Source organism: Mustelus asterias, chromosome 15 (assembly GCF_964213995.1).
Source record: "Mustelus asterias chromosome 15, sMusAst1.hap1.1, whole genome shotgun sequence".
In the NCBI taxonomy this organism is placed as follows: domain Eukaryota; kingdom Metazoa; phylum Chordata; class Chondrichthyes; order Carcharhiniformes; family Triakidae; genus Mustelus; species Mustelus asterias.
Genome location: NC_135815.1, coordinates 16,858,848 through 16,864,847, shown reverse-complemented (window position 1 = coordinate 16,864,847; position 6,000 = coordinate 16,858,848).

The window sequence follows — 6,000 nt, the reverse complement described above, 5'->3', positions numbered from 1 at the left end:
TTATGATGGAAGGAAGGTGATTGATAAAGCAGTTAAAGATGGTTGGGCCTAGGACACTACTCCTGAGAAACTCCTGCAGTGAGTCCAGGAGCTGAGACAACTAACCTCCAACAACCACCAGCTCTGACAAAGGGTCATCCAGACTCGAAACTTGGCTCTCTTCTCTCCCTCCACAGATGCTGTCAGACTTGCTGAGATTCTCCAGCAGTTCCTGTTTTCGTTTCAGATTACAGCAGCTGCAGTATTTTGCTTTTATCTTTTGCTTTTAAACACAAGCATCTTCCTTTGTGTTAGGTGTGATTACAAGCAGCAGAGGGTTTTCCCCTGATTCCCATTGACTCCAGTTTTGCTAGGGCTCCTTGATGCCACACTCTGCCAAATGCTGTTTTGATGTCAAGGGCAGTCACTCTCATCTCACCTCAGGAGTCAGTTCTTTTGTCCATGTTTGAATCAAGGCTGTAATGATGTCATGTGCTCAGTAACCCAAGTCGGAACTCAAACTGAGCATCAGTGAGCAGGTTATAAGTTTAAAGTTCATTTATTAGTGCCACAAGTAGGCTGACATTCACGTTGCAATGAAGTTACTGTGAAAATCTCCTTGTTGACACACTCCGGCACCTGTTCGGGTACACTGAGGGAGAATGTAGTATAGCCAATGCACCTAACCAGCACGTCTTTCGGACTGTGAAGGAAACCGGAGCACCTGGAGGAAACCATGCAGGCATGGAGAACATGCAGATTCCGCACAGACAATGACCCAAAGCCGGGAATTGAACCCAGGTCCGTGGCACTGTGAGGCAGCAGTGCTAGCCACTGTGCCACCTTGTAGGCCAGAAACAAGTTCAACTTGATAGCACTGTTGATGACACCTTCTATCACTTTACTAATGATTGAAAGTAGGCTGATTGGCTGGGTTGGATTTGTCCTGCCTTTTGTGTACGAGACATACCTGGCAATTTTCCACATTGCCGGGTAGATGCTAGTGTTGTAGCTGTTCTGGAAGAGCTTAGCTTGGGGCACAGTCAGTCCTGGAGCACGTCTGCAATACTATATTGGGCCTTATTTAAAGACTCACTAAAATCTATATAAACTCTTCCATTGCACAACATCATCACTCTTCTTGTTACCATCACAAAAAATTAAACTAAATTAGTCAGTTGTGACCTTCCCTTCAAATTTGTGCTGACTGTTTTTGATTACACAGTAACTCCTGAAATCAAATAGGAACTTGGCACCTGCTTTTTCTGCCAGTGCATTGTGGTTCCTCCCACAACTGGCACCATTGTGCATACATTGTCCTTTGACCCCTTGCTGCTCTGCTCCTGACTTCTCACCACCACTTGCCCCACTCTTAACCCTTCAATGCCTCCTGCTAGCCACCACACTCGCCTCTTGGCTTCCACTCTCTCACCCTGCTCTAGACCGCACCAAGACCACTCACCATTCCACTCGCCTCCCTCTCTCCTCTGCCTCCCCTCCGACCTCGCCACAAGTGAGGCAGTGAGAGCTCGGGAGGGAGGTGGTTTGGTGGTGGCAAACTGAAGGTAGTGTCACCTGCCAAAGAGAATGCATCAAGAGATGCCTTTTCAACCCTGCCAGCTCCTGTGTGCTGGCCTGGAAGTCATTTGTGATGCAGGTAGTGCCTAAGAAGTCGCTAACTATGATACAAAGAACAACACAGCACAGGAACAAGCCCTTTGGCCCTCCAAGCCTGCGCCGCTCCCTGGTCCAAACTAGACCATTCTTTTGTATCCCTCCATTCCCACTCCGTTCATGTGGCTATTTAGATAAGTCTTAAACGTTCCCAGTGTGTCCGCCTCCACCACCTTGCCTGGCAGCGCATTCCAGGCCCCCACCACCCTCTGTGTAAAATACGTCCTTCTGATATCCGTGTTAAACCTCCCCCCCTCACCTTGAACTTATGACCCCTCGTGAACGTCACCACTGATCTGGGAGAAAGCTTCCCACCGTTCACCCTATCTATGCCTTTCATAATTTTATACACCTCTATTAGGTCACCCCTCATCCTCCGTCTTTCCAGTGAGAACAACGCCAGTTTACCCAATCTCTCCTCATAACTAAGCCCTTCCATACCAGGCAACATCCTGGTAAACCTCCTCTGCACTCTCTCTAAAGCCTCCATGTCCTTCTGGTAGTGTGGCGACCAGAACTGGGCACAGTATTCCAAATGCGGCCGAACCAACGTTCTATACAACTGCAACATCAGACCCCAGCTTTTATACTCTATGCCCCGTCCTATAAAGGCAAGCATGCCATATGCCTTATTCACTACCTTCTCCACCTGTGACGTCACCTTCAAGGATCTGTGGACTTGCACACCCAGGTCCCTCTGTGTATCTACACCCTTTATGGTTCTGCCATTTATCGTATACCTCCCCCCTATGTTAGTTCTACCAAAATGCATCACTTCGCATTTATCTGGATTGAACTCCATCTGCCATTTCTTTGCCCAAATTTCCAGCCTATCTATATCCTTCTGTAGCCTCTGACAATGTTCCTCACTATCTGCAAGTCCAGCCATTTTCGTGTCGTCCGCAAACTTACTGATCACCCCAGTTACACCTTCTTCCAGATCGTTTATATAAATCACAAACAGCAGAGGTCCCAATACAGAGCCCTGCGGAACACCACTAGTCACAGGCATCCAGCCGGAAAAAGACCCTTCCACTACCACCCGCTGTCTTCTGTGACCAAGCCAGTTCTCCACCCATCTAGCCACCTCCCCCTTTATCCCATGAGATCCAACCTTTTGCACCAACCTACCATGAGGGATTTTGTCAAACGCTTTACTAAAGTCCATATAGACGACATCCACGGCTCTTCCCTCATCAACCATTCTAGTCACTTCTTCAAAAAACTCCACCAGGTTAGTGAGGCATGACCTCCCTCTCACAAAACCATGCTATCGTTAATGAGTTTATTCCTTTCTAAATGTGCATACATCCTATCTCTAAGAATCCTCTCCAACAACTTCCCTACCACGGACGTCAAGCTCACCAGCCTATAATTTCCCGGGTTATCCTTCCTACCCTCCTTAAATAACGGGACCACATTAGCTATCCTCCAATCCTCTGGGACCTCACCTGTGTCCAGTGACGAGACAAAGATTTGCGTCAGAGGCCCAGCAATTTCATCTCTCCTCTCCCTGAGCAGCCTTGGATAGATTCCATCAGACCCTGGGGATTTGTCAGTCTTTATATTCCCTAAAAAACCTAACACTTCCTCCCTTGTAATGGAGATTTTCTCTAACGGGTCAACACTCCCCTCCGAGACACTCCCAGTCAACACATCCCTCTCCTTTGTGAATACCGATGCAAAGTATTCATTTAAGATCTCCCCTACTTCTTTGGTCTCTAAGCATAATTCCCCACTTTTGTCCCTGAGAGGTCCGATTTTTTTCCCTGACAACCCTTTTGTTCCTAACGTATGAATAAAATGCCTTGGGATTCTCCTTAATCCTGTCTGCCAAGGACGTTTTGTGACCCCTTTTTGCCCTTCTAATTCCTCGTTTGAATTCTTTCCTACTTTCTTTGTATTCCTCCAGAGCTCCCTCCGTTTTTAGCTGCCTGGACCTAACGTACGCCACAGATATGATATCAGCAAAGTGTGGGAAGTGCTCCCCTATTGTTGTGTTGTCAATAAGTGCAGCCTTTTAATTAATCTATGTCTCTCAAGAAGATATAGTCTGTCCTTCAGAATTTGTTTCCAATCATTTTCCACCACCGAGGTGAGACTGTTGTGATTAGCCTTTTACTCAGTTCCTCCCTATCTCCTTATTTAAACAAAGCTACATTAACTGTCCTTTGGCCCTCTGGTAGTACTAGCCAGAGAAGATTGGGAAATTATGGTCAGAGTTTGCTATTTCTTGTTTTCTTTAACAGCATGATACATTCCATCTGAGCCTGGGAACTTGACCATTTTCAATGTTAAATCCTTCCTCTCTCACAATGTTAGTATTTCTCCTCCTTGATTGCAATGTCTGTATTGTCCCTCTTTCTTTTGTGCAGACACAAAGTATTCATTAGCAGCATATCAATGTCCTCCATAGAATAACTCTTATGGTCCCTTTATCTTCTCTTTTAAACCCTTTGTCATCCAAATGGGCTCAGATTTGCTAAGGAACACACTCGCTCCGAACCCTCACTTTCTCTTTATGGAAAGCCTCCCACTGATCTGGCATTGATTTACCTTCATGCAGCTGTTTCCAGTCCACTTTAGCTAAAACACATCTCAGCTCAGTAAAATAAGCCTTACCCCAATTGGAAACTTCTCTTGAGACTTATCCTTTTATGTAACTCGCCTAAATCTAACCGCCATTTTCACCAAAAATGCTTCACAAACTGATACCCTTTCTGCCTGCCCAACTTCACTCCTTAAAATTAGGTCCAAAACTTGTTGAACTTGCTACATTTTGTGAATTCTGTTCCCTCTCTCTCACACTAGTTCTATCCCTGTTAACATTATTGAATTGAAAACCTCCACAATTACTTTTGCATTTCTCAGATATTTGCCAACATGTTTGCTCTTCTATGTCTCTCTGAATGTTTGGGTGTCTATAGTACACTCCCGGTCATGATTGCTCCTTTTATTTGCTTGTCAGTTCCACCCATGTGCCCTCATTTGATGATTTGATTTATCTTATCCCTATTCAGTTGGTTTTTAATCAATATTGTGACCCCCATTTCCTCCTTTTTTACTCTACAGGGTTTATAGATGAGATAGTAATCAGGATTGTTGAATTGCAATTCCTGCCCTTCCTTCAGCCATGCGTCAGTCATTGCTATAACATGCTCCTGTGTACCAACCTGCGCTCTCAGCTCAATCTGACATTCCCTAGACTATCAGCATTCAAGTTTATCCCATTCAGCACAGCCAAATCTGCTGGTCGATAATTTTCTCGCCTTTGTTTCCTCTGCCTTACAAACATGCTTATGAATTTTCTGCCTTCCCAATTTTGCTTCTTTCTTTTCTGAATCTACTCTCGGGTTCCCAGCCTCCTGCTCAGCTTGTTTAACCCTCTCCAACAGCGCCAGCTGTGTGGATATGATCCCAGCCTGTTGAGGTGCAACCCGTCTGGCTTGTACAGGCTCCACCTTTCCCAGAAGTACTCCCAATGACTCAAGAATCTACAACAGTCAGAAAGATGTGCTAGTAGGTGCATTGGCCATGCTAAATTCTCCCTCAGTGTACCCAAACAGGCGCTGGATTTTCACAGTAACTTCATTGCAGTGTTAATGTAAGCCTCCTTGTGACAAAAATAAATAAACTTAAAAAAAAACTTTAGCTCTCCCTCCTGCACCAACTCTCCAGCCACATATTCATCAGCTGTAATTACCGATTTCTGTACTCACGAGCGTGTGGCATCAGGGAGTAATTGGGGATTACTATCTTTAAGCTCCTACTGATGAAGATCACTCCTGTTCCATAAACTCTGTCTGTACGACCACATCTCTCTTTCTGCCTGTTTCATTGGTGCTGCTTTCTCTCACACACACTCTATCTCCCTCTCTCTCACACACACTCACCCCTCTTTCGCTCTGAAGCTCGTTCTGTATGCCCTCCCCTCCGAGTCCTGCTCTGGATGGACCCTGCTCCAAAGCCCACATTGGGCTGCACCCCCTACTCCGAGGCCCATGCTGGATGCTCCCCTTCTCTGATGGCCATCCCAGACAGTTTCCACTCTGAGGCCTGTGCTGGACAGTCTCCTCACTCCATGGTTCACTCTGGACCCCCTCCCCACACTCTGGGACACAAAATAAAACAAGCTCAACAACTTGAAGAATGCCGCCAAGGCTGAGAATAGTGTTTGGAAAGATGGCCAGACTCTATCCCCATTAATTAAATACTATGGCAGTACTTTTAACAGCACACGCATCTCCCCGTCACTGATGACTTACTAGTCTTTATATCATGGAACCATTGAAATTCAGCCCATTGTGTCTGCGCCGATCAAAACTTGGGAAAAAAGAAACTAGCTAT